The sequence below is a fragment of the Heterodontus francisci genome, chromosome 9 (genome assembly GCF_036365525.1).
Source record: "Heterodontus francisci isolate sHetFra1 chromosome 9, sHetFra1.hap1, whole genome shotgun sequence".
Taxonomy (NCBI): Eukaryota; Metazoa; Chordata; class Chondrichthyes; order Heterodontiformes; family Heterodontidae; genus Heterodontus; species Heterodontus francisci.
Window position 1 is genome coordinate 121,066,885 of NC_090379.1, and position 21,027 is coordinate 121,087,911.

At 45.7% G+C, this 21,027-nt stretch overlaps 1 long non-coding RNA gene across 3 annotated transcripts in view; it reads left to right on the forward strand.

The window, feature by feature from the left end:
- LOC137374030 (uncharacterized) overlaps positions 1 to 21,027 on the forward strand; it is a 104,841-nt gene that overhangs the window by 14,819 nt on the left and 68,995 nt on the right. For 2 of the 3 annotated variants that reach the window (XR_010975754.1, XR_010975753.1), the window contains exons 3-4: positions 18,944 to 19,083; positions 19,573 to 19,704. This is a non-coding gene — a long non-coding RNA (uncharacterized lncRNA). The remainder of the gene's footprint in view (positions 1 to 18,943; positions 19,084 to 19,572; positions 19,705 to 21,027) is intronic. The other variant, XR_010975755.1, reaches the window with a different exon arrangement.

Here is a 21,027-nt window from a genome sequence, read left to right on the forward strand (position 1 = left end):
CTCTGTCCATGCCACTCGGGTTTATCCAACCTCTCCTCATAGCTATTGTCCGCCAGACCAGGCAACATCCTGGTAAACCTCTTCTGTACCCTCGCCAAAGCCTCCACATCCTTCTGGTGGCGTGGCGACCAGAATTGCACGCAATATTCCAAGTGTGGCCTAACTAGGGTTCTGTACAGCTGCGGCATGACTTGCCAATTTTTATACTCTATGCCCCGACCGATGAAGGCAAGCATGCCTTATACCTTCTGAACTACCTTGTCCACCTGCGTTGCCACTTTCAGTGATTTGTGGACCTCTACGCCCAGATCTCTCTGCCTGTCAATACTCCTAAGGGTTCTGCCATTTACTGTATACTTCCCACCTGTATTAGATCTTTCAAAATGCATTACCTCACATTTGTCTGGGTTAAACTCCATCTGCCATTTCTCCGCCCAAGTCTCCAACCGATCTATATCCTGCTGTATCCTCTGACAATCCTCATCACGATCCACAACTCCACCAACCTTTGTGTCGTCCGCAAACTTACTAATCAGACCAGCTACATTTTCTTCCAAATCATTTTTTATATATATATATATATATATATATATATATATATATATATATATATATATATATATATTATACTACATACAGCAAACGTCCCAGCACTGATCCCTGCGGAATACGACTAGTCACAGCCCTCCATTCAGAAAAGCACCCTTCCACTGCTACCCTCTGTCTTCTATGACTGAGCCAGTTCTGTATCCATCTTGCCAGCCCACCTCTGATCCCGTGTGACTTCACCTTTTGTACCAGTCTACCATGAGGGACCTTGTCAAAGGCTTTACTGAAGTCCATATAGATAACATCCACTGCCCTTCCTTCATCAATCATCTTCATCACTTCCTCAAAAAACTCGATCAAGTTGGTGAGACACGACCTCCCCTTCACAAAACCATGCTGCCTCTCGCTAATAAGTTCATTTGTTTCCAAATGGGAGTAAATCCTGTCCCGAAGAATCCTCTCTAATAATTTCCCTACCACTGACGTGAGGCTCACCGGCCGGTTAATTTCCTGGATTATCCTTGCTACCCTTCTTAAACAAAGGAACAACATTGGCTATTCTCCAGTCCTCTGGTACCTCCCCTGTAGCCAATGTGGATACAAAGATTTCTGTCAAGGCCCCAGCAATTTCTTCCCTTGCCTCCCTCAGTATTCTAGGGTAGATCCCATCAGGCCCTGGTGACTTAACTACCTTAATGCTTTGCAAGATTCCCAACACCATCTCCTTTTTGATAACGACATGACCCAGACTATCTACACTCCCTTCCCTAGACTCATCATCCTCCAAGTCCTTCTCCTTGGTGAATACTGATGCAAAGTACTCATTTAGTACCTCGCCCATTTTCTCTGGCTCCACACATAGATTCCCTCCTCTGTCCTTGAGTGGGCCAACCCTTTCCCTGGTTACCCTCTTGCTCTTTATATATGTATAAAAAGCCTTGGGATTCTCCTTAATCCTGTTTGCCAATGACTTTTCATGACCGCTTTTAGCCCTCCTGATTCCTTGCTTAAGTTCCTTCCTACTGTCTTTATATTCCTCAAGGGATTCGTCCGTTCCCAGCCTTCTAGCCATTAGGAATGTTTCCTTTTTCTTTTTGACTAGGCTCACAATATCCCTCGTTATCCAAGGTGCCCGAAACTTGCCAAACTTATCCTTCTTCCTCACAGGAACATGCCGGTCCTGGATTCCAACCAACTGACATTTGAAAGACTCCCACATGTCAGATGTCGATTTACCCTCAAACAGCCGCCCCCAATCTAAATTCTTCAGTTCCTGCCTAATATTGTTATAATTAGCCTTCCCCCAGTTTAGCACCTTCACCCGAGGACTACTCTTATCCTTATCCACAAGTACCTTAAAACTTATGGAATTATGGTCACTGTTCCCGAAATGCTCCCCTACTGAAACTTCGACCACCTGGCCGGGCTCATTCCCCAATATCAGGTCCAGTACGGCCCCATCCCTAGTTGGACTATCTACATACTGTTTCAAGAAGCCCTCCTGGATGCTCCTTACAAATTCTGCCCCATCCAAGCCCCTAGCACTAAGTGAGTCCCAGTCAATATAGGGGAAGTTAAAATCACCCACCACTACAACCCTGTTACCTTTACATCTTTCCAAAATCTGTCTACATATCTGCTCCTCTACCTCCCGCTGGCTGTTGGGAGGCCTGTAGTAAACCCCAAACATTGTGACTGCACCCTTCCTATTCCTGAGCTCTCCCCATATTGCCTAGCTGCATGACCCCTCCGAGGTGTCCTCCCGCAGTACAGCTGTGATATTCTCCTTAACCAGTAATGCAACTCCCCCCACCCCTTTTGCGTCCCCCTCTATCCCACCTGAAGCTGCTAAACCCCGGAACATTTAGCTGCCAATCCTGCCCTTCCCTCAACCACGTCTCTGTAATAGCAACAACATCATAGTTCCAAGTACTAATCCAAGCTCTAAGTTCATCTGCCTTACCTGTAATACTTCTCGCATTGAAACAAATGCACTTCTGACTACCAGTCCCGCTCTCCCTGCCTGCTCTTCCTCTTCGTCTTACTAGCCTTATTTACTAGTTCCCCCTCATTTATTTCACCTGCTGACCTACTGCTCTGGTTCCCACCCCCCGCCACACTATTTTAAACCCTCCCGAGTGATGCTAGCAAACCTCGCAGCCAGGATATTTGTACCCCTCCAGTTTAGATGCAACCCGTCCTCCTCCTACAGGTCCCACCCGTCCCTGAAGAGATCGCAATGATCCAGATATCTGAAATCCTCCCTCCTGCACCAGCTGTTCGGCCACGTGTTTAGCTGCACTATCTTCCTATTTCTAGCCTCACTGGCACGTGGCATAGGGAGTAATCCCGAGATTACAACCCTAGAGGTCCTGTCTTTTAACTTTTTCTACTTAATTCCCTGAACTCCCCCTACAGGACCTCGCCACTCTTCCTGCCTATGTCATTGGTACTGATGTGCCCCACAACATCTGGCTGTTCACCCTCCCCCTTCAGAATGCCCCCTTTCCGTTCAGAGACATCCTTGACCCTAGCACCAGGGAGGCAACATACCATCCTGGAGTCTCTTTCACATCCACAGAAGCGCCTATCTGTGCCCCTGACAATAAGTCCCCTATAACTATTGCTCTTCTGCGCTTTGTCCCTCCCTGCTGAACAACAGAGCCAGTCGTGGTGCCACTGCTCTGGCTGCTGCTGTTATTTTCTCCTGATAGGCCATCCCCCTCTGCCCGCCCCCCACCCCCCTGCAACAGTATCCAAAACTGTATACTTTGTTAGAGAGGGGGATAGCCACAGGGGATTCCTGCACTGACTGCCTTCCCCTTCTAGCGGTCACCCATCTATCTGCCTGCACCTTGGGTGTAACCACTTCTCTAAAACTCCTGTCTATGACCCTTTCTGCCACCTGCATGCTCCTAAGTGCATCCAGTAGCTGCTCCAACCGATCCATGTGGTCTGTGAGGAGCTGCAACTGGGTACACTTCCTGCAGATGTCGTCGTCTGGAACGCTGGAAGCGTCACGGACCTCCCACATCTCACAGGTGAAGCACTTCACCCCTCTAACTGACATTTCTAACACTAATTAATTTTAAATAAATAAATACTTATTCAATCCTTACTAAATTATGTTACAATTAACTATATGGTCCCTCGTGCTAGATTTCTACTATAGATATTAAATGCTAACTAAATACAGTAAGCTCCTCCCTCTGGTTTAGTTACTCCTACTTATTAATTAGGGTTTTAATCAATTTTTATCAATGTTTTATTTTCAAATTCAGTACAGATAGAAATTACATCAACATGCACCCGATATACGGAGCATCCCAGAACATCTAACCCTAACATGTTTCACTCACATTTCAGTCAAATATTCCACTAGAAATCCCTATAACCACATTTGTGATATATATTCATGATCTGGACTTGGGTATTCAGGGCATAATGTTTGCAGATGATACGGCACTCAAAGATCTAGTAAGCAGTGAGGCAGATAGTAACAGACCTCAGGACAACCCAGACTGACTGGTCAAATGGACAAAGGCATGGTCGATGAAAATTAACAGTGAAGTGTGAGGTGATACATTTTGGTAGAAAGAATGAGGAGGGGCAATATAAATTAAATGTTAAAGTGGTACAGGAACAGAGACTCAAATGTATGTATCTACACAAATCTTTGAAAGTCCAGAACAAGCTGTGAAGGCTGTTTAAAAAATTATACAGGATCCTTAGCTTTATTAATAGAGACAGAGTACAACAGCAAGGAAGTTACGCCAAACCTCAATAAGACACTGATTCCAGCTCAGCTGGAATACTGTGTTCAATTCTGAGCTTTACAGAGGATGTCAAGGCCCTGGAGAGGGTGCAGAGCGGATTTACTAGAATGGTTCCAGGGTAAGAGAGTTCAGTTATGCAGACAGACTGGAGAACTTGAGGTCGTTCCCCTTACAGGAGAGATAGTTAAGATGAGTCTTGATAGAGAGGTTCAAAATCTTGAGTAATTTTTACAGATTAAATAAAGAGACTTTTTTTCCAGTGTAGAAGGGTCTGCAACGAGAGGCCACAGATTTAAGGTGATTGGCAAAAGACCATTGTTGCAAAGAGGAGACATTGTTTTACACAGTGAGTTATTGTGATCTGGACTACACTGTCTGAAAGGGCACTGGAAGCACATTCAGTAGCAACTTTCAAAAGTAAATTGAATAAATACCTGAAGGTAACAACAGTACTGAGCTCCCTGGGTGAAGAAATTACTCCATCTCAGTCCTAAATGATTAATCCCTTATTCTGAGACTGTGATCACGTGTTCTAGATTCACCAGCCAGGCGAAACATTTTCTCAGCATCTACACTGTTAAACCCCTTAAGACTTCGATCTATTTTAAATAGGTCACCTTCATTCTCCTAAACTCCAGGGATTATAGACCTAGTCTAGTCAGACTCTCCTCATTGGACAATCCTCTCATCCCATGAACCGGTCTTCCTTGCACTCCTTCTAGGGCAAGTATGTCCTTCCTTAGGTAAGGAGACCAACACTGTACACAGTACTCCAGGTATAACCTCACCAATGCCCTGTATAATTGTCGTCCGATTTCTTTACTCTTATACTCCCACTACTTTGTAATAAATGCTAACATGTCATTTCCCTCCATATTTGCTTGCTGTACCTGCACCTTAACTTTGTGATTTTATGTACAAGGACAGCCTCTGAATGTAATCATTTCCATGTTTCTCACCAATCAACAAAGACTCTGATTTTTTTTTTTGTGGATTACTTCTCACTTCACCTCATTGTGTTCCATTTGCAATGTTCTTGCCCGTTTACCCAAGCTGTCTATATCCCTCCGTAGCTTCTTTGCATCCTCTGAACGGACAGAGGGCATTCTGAAAGGGGAGGGTGAACAGCCAGAGGTTGTGGTACACATCGGTACCAATGACCTAGGCAGGAACAGTGATGAGGTCCTGCACGGGGAGTTTAGGGAGTTAGGTAGTAAGTTTAACAAAAAAACAGGACCTCTAGGGTTGTAATCTTGGGATTACTCCCTGTGCCACGTGCCAGTGAGGCTAGAAATAGGAAGATAGTGCAGCTAAACACGTGGCTAAACAGCTGGTGTAGAAGGGAGGGTTTCAGATATCTGGACCATTGGGCTCTCTTCAGGGACAGCTGGGACCTGTACAAGAAGGACGGGTTGCATCTAAACTGGAAGGGCAGTAATATCCAAGCGTCACTTGGGAGGGTTTAAACTAGTGTGGCAGGGGGGTGGGAACCAGAGCAGTAGGACAGCTAGTGAAGTAAATGAGGAGGACATAGTAAATAAGGCCAGTAGGACTAAGAGGAAGAGCAGACAGGGAGATGTTGCTGAGCACAGCGGGACTGGTGGTCTGAAGTGCATTTGTTTCAATGCGAGAAGTATAACCGGTAAGGCAGATGAGCTTGGATTACTACTTGGAAATATGATACTGTTGCTATTACAGAGACTTGATTGAGGGAAGGGCAGGATTGGCAGCTAAATGTTCCAGGATTTAGAAGCTTCAAGCGGGATAGAGGGGGGTGTAAAAGGGGTGGGGGTGTTGCATTACTTGTTAAGGAGAATATCACAGCTGTACTGCGGGAGGACACCTCAGAGGGGTCATGTAGCGAGGCAATATGGGTGGAGCTCAGGAATAGGAAGGGTGCAGTCACGATGTTGGGGGTTTACTACAGGCCTCCTAACAGCCAGCGGGAGGTAGAGGAGCAGATATGTAGACAGATTTTGGAAAGATGTAAAGGTAATGGTTGTAGTGGTGGGTGATTTTAATGTCCCCCATATTGACTGTGACTTACTTAGTGCTAGGGGCTTGGATGGGGCAGAATTTGAAAGGAGCATCCAGGAGGGCTTCTTGAAACAATACGTAGATAGTCCAACTAGGGATGGGGCCGTACTGGACCTGGTATTGGGGAATGAGCCTGGCCAGGTGGTCGAGGTTTCAGTGGGGGAGCATTTCGGGAGTAGTGACCATAATTCCGTAAGTTTTAAGGTACTTGTGGATAAGGATAAGAGTAGTCCTCGGGTGAAGGTGCTAAATTGGGGGCAGGCTAATTATAACAGTATTAGGCAGGGACTGAATAATTTAGATTGGGGGGGTGGCTGTTTGAGGGTAAATCAACAACTGACATGTGGGAGTCTTTCAAACGTCAGCTGATTAGAATCCAGGAGCAGCATGTTCCTGTGAGGAAGAAAGACAAGTTTGGCAAGTTTCGGGAAGCTTGGATAACACGGGATATTGTGAGCCTAGTCAAAAAGAAAAAGGAAGCATTTGTAAGGGCTGGAAGGCGAGGAACAGATGAAGCACTTGAGGAATATAAAGAAAGTGGGAAGGAACTTAAGCAAGGAGTTAGGAGGGCTAAAAGGGGTCATGAAAAGTCATTGGCAAACAGGATTAAGGAAAATCCCAAGGCTTTTTATACATCTATAAAGAGCAAGTGGGTAACCAGGGAAAGAGTTGGCCCACTCAAGGACAGAGATGGGAATCTAAGCATGGAGCCAGAGGAAATGGGCGAGGTGCTAAATGAGTACTTTGCATCAGTATTCACCAAGGAGAAGGACTTGGTGGATGATGAGCAGATAGTCTCAGTCATCTCATTATCAAAAAGGAGGAGGTGTTGGGTGTCTTGCAAATCATTTAGGTAGATAAGTCCCCAGGGCCTGATGGGATCTACCCTAGAATACTGAGGAAAGCAAGGGAAGTAATTGCTGGGGCCTTGACAGAAATCTTTGCATCCTCATTGGCTACAGGTGAGGTCCCAGAAGACTGGAGAATAGCCAATGTTGTTCCTTTGTTTAAGAAGGGTAGCAAGGATAATCCAGGAAATTACAGGCCGGTGAGCCTTACGTCAGTGGTAGGGAAACTATTAGAGAGGATTCTTCGGGACAGGATTGACACCCATTTGGAAACAAACAAACTTATTAGCGAGAGACAGCATGGTTTTGTGAAGGGGAGGTCGTGTCTTACTAATTTGATTGAGTTTTTTGAGGAAGTGACGAAGATGATTGATGAAGGAAGGGCAGTGGATGTTGTCTATATGGACTTCAGTAAAGCCTTTGACAAGGTCCCGCATGGCAGACTGGTACAAAAGGGTAAGTCACACGGGATCAGAGGTGAGCTGGCAAGATGGATACAGAACTGGCTCGGTCACAGAAGCCAGAGGGTAACAGTGGATGGGTGTTTTTCTGAATGGAGGGATGTGACTAGTGGTGTTGCGCAGGGATCAGTGCTGGGACCTTTGCTGTTTGTAGTATATATAAATGATTTGGAGGAAAATGTAGCTGGTCTGATTAAGTTTGCGGACGACAAAGGTTGGTGGAGTTGCGGATAATGATGAGGATTGTCAGAGGATACAGCAGGATATAGATCGGTTGGAGACTTGGGCGGAGAAATGGCAGATGGAGTTTAATCCGGACAAATGTGAGGTAATGCATTTTGGAAGGTCTAATGCAGGTGGGAGGTATACAGTAAATGGCAGAACCCTGAGGAGTATTGACAGGCAGAGAGATCTGGGCGTACAGGTCCACAGGTCACTGAAAGTGGCAACGCAGGTGGATAAGGTAGTCAAGAAGGCATACGGCATGCTTGCCTTCATCGGTCGGGGCATAGAGTATAAAAATTGGCAAGTCATGCTGCAGCTGTACAGAACCCTAGTTAGGCCACACTTAGAATATTGCGTGCAATTCTGGTCGCCACACTACCAGAAGGATGTGGAGGCTTTGGCGAGGGTACAGAAGAGGTTTACTAGGATGTTGCCTGGCCTGGAGGGTATTGGCTCTGAGGAGAGGTTGGATAAACCCGAATTGTTTTCAGTGGAACGACGGAGGTGGAGGGGTGACAAGATAGAGGTTTACAAAGTTATGAGTGGCATGGACAGAGTGGATAGTCAGAAGCTTTTTCCCAGGGTGGAAGAGTCAGTTACTAGGGGACATGGGTTTAAGGTGCGAGGGGCAAAGTTTAGAGGAGATGTGCGAGGCAAGCTCTTTACACAGAGGGTGTTGAGTGCCTGGAACCTGCTGCTGGCGGAGGTGGTGGAAGCAGGTACGATAATGACGCTTAAGAGGCATCTTGACAAATACATGAATAGGAAGGGAATAGAGGGATATGGGCCCCGGAAGTGCAGAAGGTTTTAGTTTAGACAGGCATCCAGATCAGTGCAGGCTTGGAGGGCTGAATGGCCTGTTCCTGTGCTGTACTGTTCTTTGTTCTTTGAGATGCAGTGCCCAGAATTGAACACAATACTCCAGATGGAGTCTAACCAGAGCTTTATCCAACTGTGGCATATCTTTCTGTCACTATTGTCATTTACTGTTTCTGTCTATTTCTGTTTGTCTTTCACTTTGTCTCTATTACGCTAATATTGAATCTTCAGACTCAGTATAGCAGGTACTCCAAGGTGGGGTGAAAATTGATGAGGATGCATTAGATAGGCTGGCTGTACTGAAAGCTGATAGATCACCAGTAACCGATGAGCTGCGTGCAGTGTTACTGATGAAAGTAAGAGTGGAAATTACAGATGTAGTGGCAAGAATCTTCCCATTCTCCTTAGATACAGGGGTGATGCCAGAGGACTGGAGAATTGCAAATGTTACACCCTTACTCAAAAAGGATGTAGGGACAAGCCCAGAAACTACAGGTTAGCCAGTTTAACCTCGGTGGTATGAAAGTTTTTTGAAACGTTAATTCAGGACAAAATTCATAGTCACTTGGACAAATCATAGAATCGTACAAAGTTTAAGGTACAGAAAGAGGCCACTTAGCCCATCATATCTGTGCTGGCTGAAAAACGATCCACCTATTCTCATCCCACCTTCTAGCATTTGGTCCGTAGCCCTGCAGCTTACGGCACCTGAGGTGCATATCCAGACTCCTTTTGAATGAGTTGAGGGTCTCTGCCTCAACTACCCTTTCAGGCAGTGAGTTCCAGATCACCACTACCCTGTGAGTGAAAAGGTTTTTCCTCATCTCCCCTCTAATATTTCTACCAATCCCTTTAAATCTATGCCCCCTCATCATTGACCTCTCTGCTGAGGTGAATAGACCCTTCACCTACACTCTATCAAGGCCCCTCAGTCAGATCTCCCCTCAGCCTTTTCTGTTCCAAGGAGAACAACCCCAGCCTATCAATCTTTCCTCATAGCTGCATTTTTCCAGCCCGGGCAAATCCTTGTAAATCTCTTCTCTGCCCTCCAAAGTGCAATTACATCCTTTCTGTAATGAGGTGACCAGAACTGCACACAGTACTCAAGTTGTGGCCTAACCAATGAGTTATACAGTTCCAGCATAACTTCCCTGCTCTTTTATATTCTATACCTTGGCTAATAAAGGAAAGGATTCCATATGCCTTCTTAACCACCTTATCGACCTGTCCTTCTACCTTCAGGAATCTGTGGACATTCAATCCAAGGTCCCTCGCTTCCTCTACACCTTTCAGTGTTTTTCCATTAATCATGTATTCCTTTGCCTTGTTTGACCTCCCCAAATGCATCACCTCACACTTCTCCAAGTTGAATTCCATTTGCCACTTTGCTGCCCATCTGACCAGACCATCAATATCATCCTGCAGCCTATGGCTGTCCTCCTCGCTATCTGTCACATGGCCAATCTTTGTGTCGTCCGCAAACTTCTTGATCATGCCCCCACATTTACATCCAAATCGTTTATATATACCACAAAAAGCAGGGGACCCAATACTGAGCCCTGCGGAATGTCACTGGGAACAGCCCTCCAGTCGGTTAAACAGCCATCAACAATTACCCTTGGTTTCCTGCCACTGAGCCAATCTTGTATCCACCTTGCTGCATTTCCCTGGATCCCATGGGATTTTTTTTTTTTTAACTAGTCTGCCATGTGGGACCTTGTCAAAAGCCTTGCTAAAATCCATGTAGACCACATCAACTGCACTACCCTCATCGTTCTTCCTTGTTACTTCAAGAAATTCGATCAAGTTTGTCAAACAAGATCTTCCCTTAACAAATCCATGCTGATGATCCTTGATTAACCTGAGCCTTTCTAACTGACAGTTTATCCCGTCTCTCAGAATAGATTCCAGTAATTTGCCCATTATTGAGGTTAGACTGACTGGCTTGTAATTATTTGGTCTATCCTTCACTCCCTTTTTAAACAGAGGTACAACGTTAACAGTTCTCCAATCCTCCGTCACCACACCTGTATCCAGTGAGGACTAGAACATGATGGTCAGACCCTCTGCTAATTCCTGTCTTGCTTCTTTTAACAGTCTAGGATACATTTCATCAGGCCCTGGTGATTTATCAAGTTTCAAGGATGCTAATCCCATTAATATTTCCTCTCTCCCTATGTTTATCACATCCAATACTTCACACTCTTCCTCCTTAACTACGATATCTGCATCATCCCCCTCTTTTGTGAAGACAGACACAAAGTACTCATTAAGAGCCATACCAATATCTTCTTTTCCTACACATCGGTTACCTTTTTGGTCTTTCATGGGCAGTACTCTCTCCTTGGTTATCCTCTTCCTCTTAATGTATTGATAAAAGATCTTTGGGTTCACCTTGATTTTGCTTGCCAACATTCTTTCATGCCCTCTCTTTGTTTTCCTAATTTCCTTTTTTATTTCACCCCTCCACTTTCTATACTCCTCTTGGCTTTCTGTAGTATTGAGTCCACAGTGTCGGACATAAGCTTTCCTTTTTTTGCCTTATCTTACCCTGTAGACTCCTCGATATCCATGGGGTTCTAGATTTGGCTGCCTCACTCTTTTTTCTTTGTGGGAACATGTTTAGCCTGAAACCCTTGAATTTCCCCTTTGAATGCCTCCCACTGTTCTGACACTGATTTACCTTCAAGTAGCTGTTTTCAGTCCACGTTTGCTAAATCACTCCTAAGTTTAGTAAAATTGGACTTGCCCCAATTGAGAACTCTAACTCCTGTTCTATCTCTGTCCTTTCCCATAATTTTGTTAAAACTGACTGAATTATGATCACTATCACCTAAATGCGCTCCCACTGCCACTGACTGCACCCTCTCTTGTTGTACTTGCTACATACTGGCCAAAAAGTTCTCCTGAATGCACCTCAAGAATTCTGCTCCCTCAATTCCTTTCACACTATAACAGTTAATATTGGGGTATTTTAAATCCCCTGCTATCACTGCCCTATTGTTCTTGCACTTCTCAGAGATTTGCCTCCATATCTGCTCTTCTATCTCCCTCTGACTGTTTGGGGGTCTATAGTGTGATTGCCCCTTTTTTGTTCCTTAACTCAATCCATATGGCCTCATTTGATGAACCTTCCAACATATCATCCCTCCTCACAGCTGTAATGGTTTCCTTGACCAAAATTGCCACTCCCCCTCCTTATCCCCCTCCCTATCATGTCTGAAAACCCTGTAACCAGGAACATTGAGCTGCCATTCCTGTCCCTCCTCAAGTCATGTTTCTATAATAGCTATGATATCATACTGCCACTGTGCCCTCAGCTCATCTGCTTTATTTTCTATACTCATTGCATTGAAATAGATACCCTTGAGCACCGCCAAACTTAAAAAAAAAATTTCTAACCCTCGTTTCCTCTGTCTTCCAGACTCATCCATTAATTTTCTGCCTTCCATTTTCATTTCTGATTTTGTCCCAGCTGAGTCTACCCTCAGGTCCCCATCCCCCTGCCAAACTAGTTTAAACCCTCCCCAACAGTACTAGCAAAACGTCCTGCAAGGTGCTCAGTCCCGGATCTGTTCAGGTGCAACCCATCTGGCCTGTACAGGTCCCATCTCCACACCCCCGTCTCCACCCCCCCCAACCAGAGCCAGTCCCAATGTCACAGGAATCTGAAGCCCTCACTCCTGCACCATATTTCCAGCCATGCATTTATCTATCTTATCCTTCTATTCATATGCTGACTTGTGCGTGGCACTAGGAGTAATCCAGAGATTACTACTTTTGAGGTCCTGCTTGCCCATTTCTTACCTAGCTCCCTAAATTCTGACTGCAAGACCACATTCCTTTTTCTTCCTATGTCGATGGTTCCAATGTGGACCACGACTGCTGGCTGTTCACCCTTCCCCTTCAGGATGCTCTGCAGCTACTCGGGGGCGTCCTTGACTGGCACTAGGGAGGCAACATGCCATCTTGGATTCATGTCTGTGACCATAGAAATGCCTGTCTGTTCCCCTGACTATTGAATCACCTATCACTATGGCTCTTCCAGTCTTCCCTGTAGCCCCCTGTGCAGCTGAGCCACCTATGGTGCTGTGAACTTGGCTCTGGCTGCACTTCCCCAGGTGAAGCATCACTTACCTCAGTATTCAGAACTGAATACTGGTTGCAGAGTGAGATGCACTTGGGGGTCTCCTGCACTACCTGCCTGATTCTTTTTGACTGGTGGTCACCCAATCCCTCTCTCCCTGCATACTCTTAAGCTGTGGGGTGACCACATCTCTACACGTGCTATCTGCCTATCTCTCATCCTCATGAATGCATGCAGTGTCACCAGCTGCCACTCGAGTTCCTAAACCCGGAGCTCGAGCTGCTTCAATTGACGTCACTTCCTGCACAAATGGTTCTCCAGAATACGGGAAGCATACTGGAGCTCCCACATAGCACAGGAGGTGCTCTCTCGAGGTTGAAGCACCCCGACATTCCTTTATTTATTAGTCATGGAGTTATACAGCACAGAAACAGGCCCTTCGGCCCATCGTGTCTGTGCCAGCCATCAAGCACCTATCTATTCTAATCCCATTTTCCAGCACTTGGCCCGTAGCCTTGTATGCTATAGCGTTTCAAGTGCTCATCTAAATACTACTTAACTATTGTGAGGGTTCCTACCTCTACCACCCATTCAGGCAGTGTGCTTCAGGTTGCAACCACCCTCTGAAAACATTTTTCCTCAAATCCCCTTTATACCTCTTGCCCTCACATTAAATCTATGCCTCCTGGTTATTGACCCCTCCACTAAGGGAATAAGTTTCCTCCTATCTATGCTGTCAATGCCCTGCATAATTTTGTATACCTCAATCAGGTTCCCCCCTCAGTCTTCTCTGCTTTAAGGAAAACAACCTTGCCCTATGCAGTCTCTCTTCACAGCAGAAACTCTCCAGTCCAGGCACAGTGGCGCAGTGGTTAGCACCGCAGCCTCACAGCTCCAGCGACCCGGGTTCAATTTTGGGTACTGCCTGTGTGGAGTTTGCAAGTTCTCCGTGTCTGCGTGGGTTTCCTCAGGGTGCTCCGGTTTCCTCCCACATGCCAAAGACTTGCAGGTTGATAGGTTAATTGGCCGTTATAAATTGTCCCTAGTATAGGTAGGTGGTAGGGAAATATAGGGACAGGTGGGGATGTGGTAGGAATATGGAATTAGTATAAATGGGTGGTTGATGGTCGGCACAGACTCGGTGGGCCGAAGGGCCTGTTTCAGTGCTGTATCTCTAAACTAAACTAAACAATGTCTTAAAAACAATGAATCTCCTCTGCACTCTCTCCAGTGCAGTCACATCCTTCCTATAGTATGGCGCCCAGAATTGTACACAGCACTCCAGCTGTGGTCTAACTAGCGTTGTATACAGCTCCATCATAACCTCCCTGTTCTTCTCGTCTGTGCCTCGACTAATACAGGCAAGTATCCCATATGCCTTCCTAACCACCTTAGCTACCTGTGCTGCTGCCTTCAGTGATCTATAGACAAGTACACCAAGGTCCCTCTGACCCTCTGTACTTCCTAGGGTCCTGCCATCCATTGTATATTTCCTTGCCCTGTTAGTCCTCCCAAAATGCATCACCTCACACTTCTCAGGATTAAATTCCATTTGCCACTTCTCTGCCCATCTTACTAGCCCACCTATATCGTCCTGTAATCTAAGGCATTCCCCCTCATTATTTACGACGTCAATTTTCATGTCATCTGCGAACTTACTGATCATGCCTCCTACGGCCACAACTAAATCATTAATGTACACTATAAACAGCAAGGGTCCCAGCACCGATCCCTGCGGTACACCACTAGTCACAGGCCTCCACTCGCAAAAACAACCTTTGACCATCACCCTCTGCTTCCTGCCAGTGAGCTAATTTTGGATCCAAATAGCCCTGGATCCCATGGGCTCTTACCTTCTTAACCAATCTCCCATGTGGCACCTTATCAATAGCCTTACTGAAGTCCATGTAGACTACATCAACTGCTTTACCCTCATCTACACATCTTGTCACCTCCTCGCAAAATTCAATCAAGTTAGTTAGACACGATCTGCCCCTGACAAAGCCATGCTGACTATCTGTGATTAATCCCTGCCTTTCCAAGTGGAGATTAATCCAGTCCCTCAGAATTTTTTCCAATAGTTTCCCTACCACTGATGTTAGACTCACTGGCCTGTAATTACCTGGTCTATCCCTACTACCCTTCTTGAATAATGGTACCACGTTCGCTGTCCTCCAATCCTCTGGTATCTCTCCTGTGGCCAGAGAGCATTTGAAAATTTGTGTCAGAGCTTCTGTTATCACCTCTCTTGCCTCACACAACAGCCTGGGATACATCTCATCTGGGCCTGGGGATTTATCCACTTTTAAGCCTGCTAAAACAGCTAATACTTCCTCCCTTTCAATACTAATATGTTCAAGTATATCACAATCCCCCCCTCCCTGATCTCTACACCTACATTGTCCTTCTCCATACTGAACTCAGATGGAAAGTAATCATTTAAAACCTCACCCATGTCCTACGGCTCCACACACCGATTGCTACTTTGGTCCCGAATGGGCTCTCTTGGTTATCCTCTTGCCCTTAATATACTTATAAAATGCCTTGGGATTTTCCTTTATCTTGCCCAGCAGTGTTTTTTCATGTCCCCTCTTTGCTGTCCTAATTACTTTTTTAAGTACCGCCCCTACACTTTCTATACTCCTCTAGGTCCTCTGCTGTTTTCAGCACTCTGAATCTGCTATAAGCCTCTTTTTTTTTTTTCTTCCCTTATCCAATCCTCTATATCTCTTGACATCCAGGGTTCCCTGGACTTGTTGGTCCTGCAGTTCACCTTTACAGGAACATGTTGACCCTGGACTCTCACTATTTCCTTTTTGAATCATCCCACTGATCTGATGTCGACTTTCCTACAAGTAGCTGCTCCCAGTCTACTTTGGTCAGATTCTGTTTGATCATATTGAAATTGGCCTTCCCCCAATTCAGTACTTTTATTTCCCTCTTTGTCCTTTTCCATTACACCCTTTAAATCTTAGAGGTGTGGTTACTATCCCTGAAATGGTCCCCCACTGACACTTCTACCACTTGTCCAGCTTCATTCCCTAGGATTAGGTCCAATACCGTCCCTTCTCTTTTAGGACTTTCTGCGTGCTGGCTCAAAAAGCTCTCCTGTATGCACTTTAAGAATTCCGTCCCCTTTAAGCCTTTTGCACTAAGACTATCCCAGTTGATATTAGGGAAGTTGAAATCCCCTACTATTATTATCCTGTTATTTTTACACCGAGTCGAAGAGACTTAGTAGTTGGCAGGAAAAAAGACAGAGGCGCAAGGGGAGAGCCAACTGTGCAACAGCCCCGACAAACAAATTTCTTTGCAGCACCTGTGGAAGAGCCTGTCACTCCAGAATTGGCCTTTATAGCCACTCCAGGCGCTGCTTCACAAACCACTGACCACCTCCAGGCGCGTATCCATTGTCTCTCGAGATAAGGAGGCCCAAAAGAATTTTTACACCTCTGAGATTTGCCTACATATCTGCTCTTCTATCTCTCCCTGACTGTTTGGAGGCCTATAGTACACACCCAGCCATGTGTTGCCCCCTTTTTGTTTTTACGTTCTACCCATATGGCCTCCTTTAAGGAACCATCTAAGATATCATCCCTCCTTACTGCAGTAGTTGACTCCTTGATCAACAGTGCAATGTCACCTCCTCTTTTATCCCCTCCCCTGTCACGCCTGAAGATTCTATACCCTGGAATATTGAGCTGCCAGTCCTGTTCCTCCCTCAACCATGTCTCTGTGATAGCAATAATATCATAATCTCATGTGCTAATCAATGCCCTCAATTCATCTGCCTTACTAGTAAGACTCCTTGCGTTAAAATAGATGCTAAAATAGACTGCTTGAAAAAAAACCTTACCAATACTACAACAGCTTAAAATTACTAATAAAACCTTACTGGTACTGATAAATCCTCCTAAAAATCAATACAGTTTACTCGTTAAAATAAACCTTTCTCAAAAATAAATACCAGCTACTCACTTGTTCCCTATTATTATGCTATTTACACACACATCCTAACAGTGTGTGCTAACTCAGCTATTTTGAATTATTCCCTTATAGCAGTTACTCACGAACCAATGGTTGCAGCTTGCAGCTTTCCTGTGACTTCACTGTTTGCTTTGTTTTCAAACTCGTGCGCCTGGACTCCTCTCCCAGAAGGTAAGTGCTCTAGGCCACGATTGTCGGGTTCTATTTATCCGCTCCTCGCTCCGTGTTCTTCCTGCAGGTCCAGTCCTCTCCGCTGCTCTCCCAGAAGGTAAATGTGGATTAAGTTAGGAAAGCCAGCGCGGATTTAAGAGCAAATCATGTTTAACTAACTTGTTTGAGCTTGATTAGGGAACAGAGAGGGTTGATAAGGGTAATGCCTGTTGAAGTGTGGAAATGGACTTTCAAAAGGTATTTGTTAAAGTGCCAGATAACAGGCTTGTCAGCAAAGTTGGAGCCATGGGATAAGAGGGACAGTAGCAGCATGGATAGGAAATTGTGACAGGAAACATACGAATATACGAATTCTGAGCAGCAGTTGACTATTCGGCCCCTCAATCCTGTTCCAGCATTTGATCAGGGCTGATTTCATTGTGGCCTCAACTCTACTTATCTGGCTACCTGCTATAATCTTTGACTCCCTTGCCAATCAATCTATATAACTCAGCCTTAAAAATATACAATAACCCTGCCAGTACTGCTTCTGGGGAAGAGAATTCCACAGACCAACAACCCTCTGAGAAAAAAATATCTCCTCATCTCTGTCTTAAATGGTAGACTCCATTTTTAAAATGGGTACACCTTGTTCTAGTCTCCCCATAAGGGAAGTATCCTCTCAGCATCCACCCTGTCAAGCCACCTCAGGGTCTTGCATCTTTCAAAAAGATCATCTCTCATTCTTCTAAACTATCATGGATACAGGCCCAACCTGTCCAAAACTTCCTCGTAAGATAACTCCTTTATCCCAGGAATCATTTCAATGAACCTTCTCTGAACTGCTTCAAATGCAATTCTATCCTTTCTTAAGTAAGGAGACCAAAACTCTTTGCAGTGCTCCAGATGTGTTCTCGCCAATGCCCTGTACAACTGCAGCAAAACTTCCTTACTTTTATATTCCATTCCCCTTGCAATAAATGACAACATTTCCATTTGCATTCCAAATCATTGCTGTACCTGCATACTAACTTTTTGTGAATCATTTACCAGGACATCCAGATCCCTCTGTACGGCAATGTTCTGCAAACTCCCATTTACATGATATACTGTTTTACTATTCTTCCTGCCAATGTGGACAAGTTCACATTTTCCCACATTATACTCCAAATTTTTGAAACAGACTAGTTGTGAACTTTTTTTTTCAGTCTGGAGAAAAGTTCATAGTGGGGCTCCCCAGGGTTTGGAGTTAGTACCCCTGCTTTTCTTGGTATATAGTCATGACCTTGACTTTGGTGTCCAGAGCACAATTTTGAAATTTATGTATAACACAAAACTTGGATGTCCCAGCTCGCCACCTGTAAAGGGACAAGGAGAGGACCAACTGGGCTGAATGACATTGCTTTATGACATCGATACAGTGCCTAGTAACCAAACTCCCTGAGCCCTGATCCACATTGGCTGATGTGTAGAGGGAGCTTTACTCTGTATGTAACCATGCTGTACCTGTCCTGCGAGTGTTTTATGGGGCAGGGTAGAGAGAGCTTTACTCTCTATCTAAATGGTGCTGTATGTGCCCTGGGAGTGTGTGATGGGAATGTCTAGAAGGAGCTCTAATCTGTATCGAACCCATGTTGTACCTTCCCTGGGATTGTTAGATGGGGCAGTGTTGAGGGAAATTTACTTTGTATCTAACCCGTGTTGTAACTGCCCTGGGAGTGTTTGAGTTTGTTGAGATCACCTCTCCATTCTTCTGAAGTCTAGTCTACTCAGTCTCTCCTGATAGGACAATACCCCCATCCAGCAATCAGTCTAGCGAACTTTCGATGGCAAGTATATCCTTCATTAGGTAAGGAGACCAAAGCTTTGGACAAAGCTGTAATTAATCAAATCAAGGACTGAATCATGACAGATGATGCGTTTACTCTGGGGTTAGCATGAATTATTGAATAATTTGAACTCAATTGCAAAACAAAACGTAATTTGCTATTTCCTGATCGATAGTGTCAATGGCGGCCATGTCACCCAGCATTCCCCGCGGGAGTGAATGCCCTATTCAACCTACAGGAGGCGACCGCGCAGTCGCAATGGTGGCCTGTCTCTGGAGCATGCGCAGTGCCTCTGTGAGACTTTGGAGCTGAGAGGTGGGTGGATTCGCGCTATTGCAGCGGGTGGGTTTTGGGGGGAGGGGGAGGGGGGGGGGAGACTTCAAAAACACCTGCTGTAGGCCGCAAGCCCCGAATAGTAAGGTCCCGGTCCCACGGTGACCGCTCCGGAGGTTTCCCCCGGCAACAGGCTCCGGTTAACGACGGCCATCTTTATAAAGGAAGCAGGAGGCAACAATGTCCGCCAGCTTGGTACAGGGACAGCGCATGCGCGGTATTCTGGTGCGATCACAGTGGACGGGGTTTCAAGGGGCGCACTGTGTTGGGTTTGGAGCTGACAGCACATGCTGCGATGGAGCCTGGGATCTTCCTGTGCTCTGTGGGGCTCAGTACTAGACTGGCTGAGAACAGCTCACTCGACACAGGCTGGGGTTGAAGTATGGGATCTTTCTGTGCTGGGTTCAGTATGTACCGTGTGGTTAGCCCCTCATTGTGTGGGTCTAATTGCTGCCTCTCTCTCTCTCGCAGTGGGTCTAGGAGTTCCTGACTGATCAGAATGTCCTGATCCTGTCCGCACATCACACACACTCAAGTTGGATAAGCTGCTGGTGGTGATGCAGGAGATGGAGAACTCGAGCCTTCCATCCACTCCACAGTGAGGTAAGGTCACACCCTGATAACAATGGGTACAACAAGGTGTTAACTCGGCATTGGCCAGGAATGGAGCCTGGGATCTTCCTGTTCTGGGAATGGGTATCAGTACCACACCGGGTAAGCGCAGCTCACTCAGTAGAGGCTGGGAATGGGGCCTGGGATCTTCCTGCTCTGAGAGTGGGGATCAGTACTGTTATGTCTTCTGGTTGTTTACTGGTTCCTAGATGTTGGAAATAATCATAGTTTTTAAACTTGGAAAGGCTTGAGCTCTTGGTTTGATCAGCAACCAACATGCTGCCTTTTTTTTTAGAATTAGAATATTACAGCGCAGTACAGGCCCTTCGGCCCTCGATGTTGCGCCGATCATCTGACCTACACTATTCCATTTACATCCATATGTCTATCCAATGACCACTTAAATGCCCTTAAAGTTGGCGAGTCTACTACTGTTGCAGGCAGGGCGTTCCACGCCCCTACTACTCTCTGCGTAAAGAAACTACCTCTGACATCTGTCCTATATCTTTCACCCCTCAACTTAAAGCTATGTCCCCTCGTGTTTGCCATCCTCATCCGAGGAAAAAGACTCTCACTATCCACCCTATCTAACCCTCTGATTATCTTGTATGTCTCTATTAAGTCACCTCTCCTCCTCCTTCTCTCTAACGAAAACAACCCCAAGTCCCTCAGCCTTTCCTCGTAAGACCTTCCTTCCATACCAGGCAACATCCTAGTAAATCTCCTCTGCACCCTTTCCAAAGCTTCGACATCCTTCCTATAATGCGGTGACCAGAACTGCACGCAATACTCCAGGTGCGGCCTCACCAGAGTTTTGTACAGCTGCATCATGACCCCGTGGCTCTGAAACTCGATCCCCCTACTAATAAAGGCTAACACACCATATGCCTTCTTAACAGCCCTATTAACCTGGGTAGCAACTTTCAGGGATTTATGTACCTGGATACCAAGATCTCTCTGCTCATCTACACTACCAAGAATCTTCCCATTAGCCCAGTACTCTGCATTGCTGTTACTCCTTCCAAAGTGAATCACCTCACACTTCTCCGCATTAAACTCCATTTGCCATCTCTCAGCCCAGCTCTGCAGCCTATCTATGTCCCTCTGTACCCTACAACACCCTTCGACACTATCCACAACTCCACCGACCTTCGTGTCATCCGCAAATTTACTAACCCACCCTTCTACACCCTCATCCAGGTCGTTTATAAAAATGACAAACAGCAGTGGCCCCAAAACAGAACCTTGCGGTACACCACTAGTAACTAAACTCCAGGATGAACATTTGCCATCAACCACCACCCTCTGCCTTGT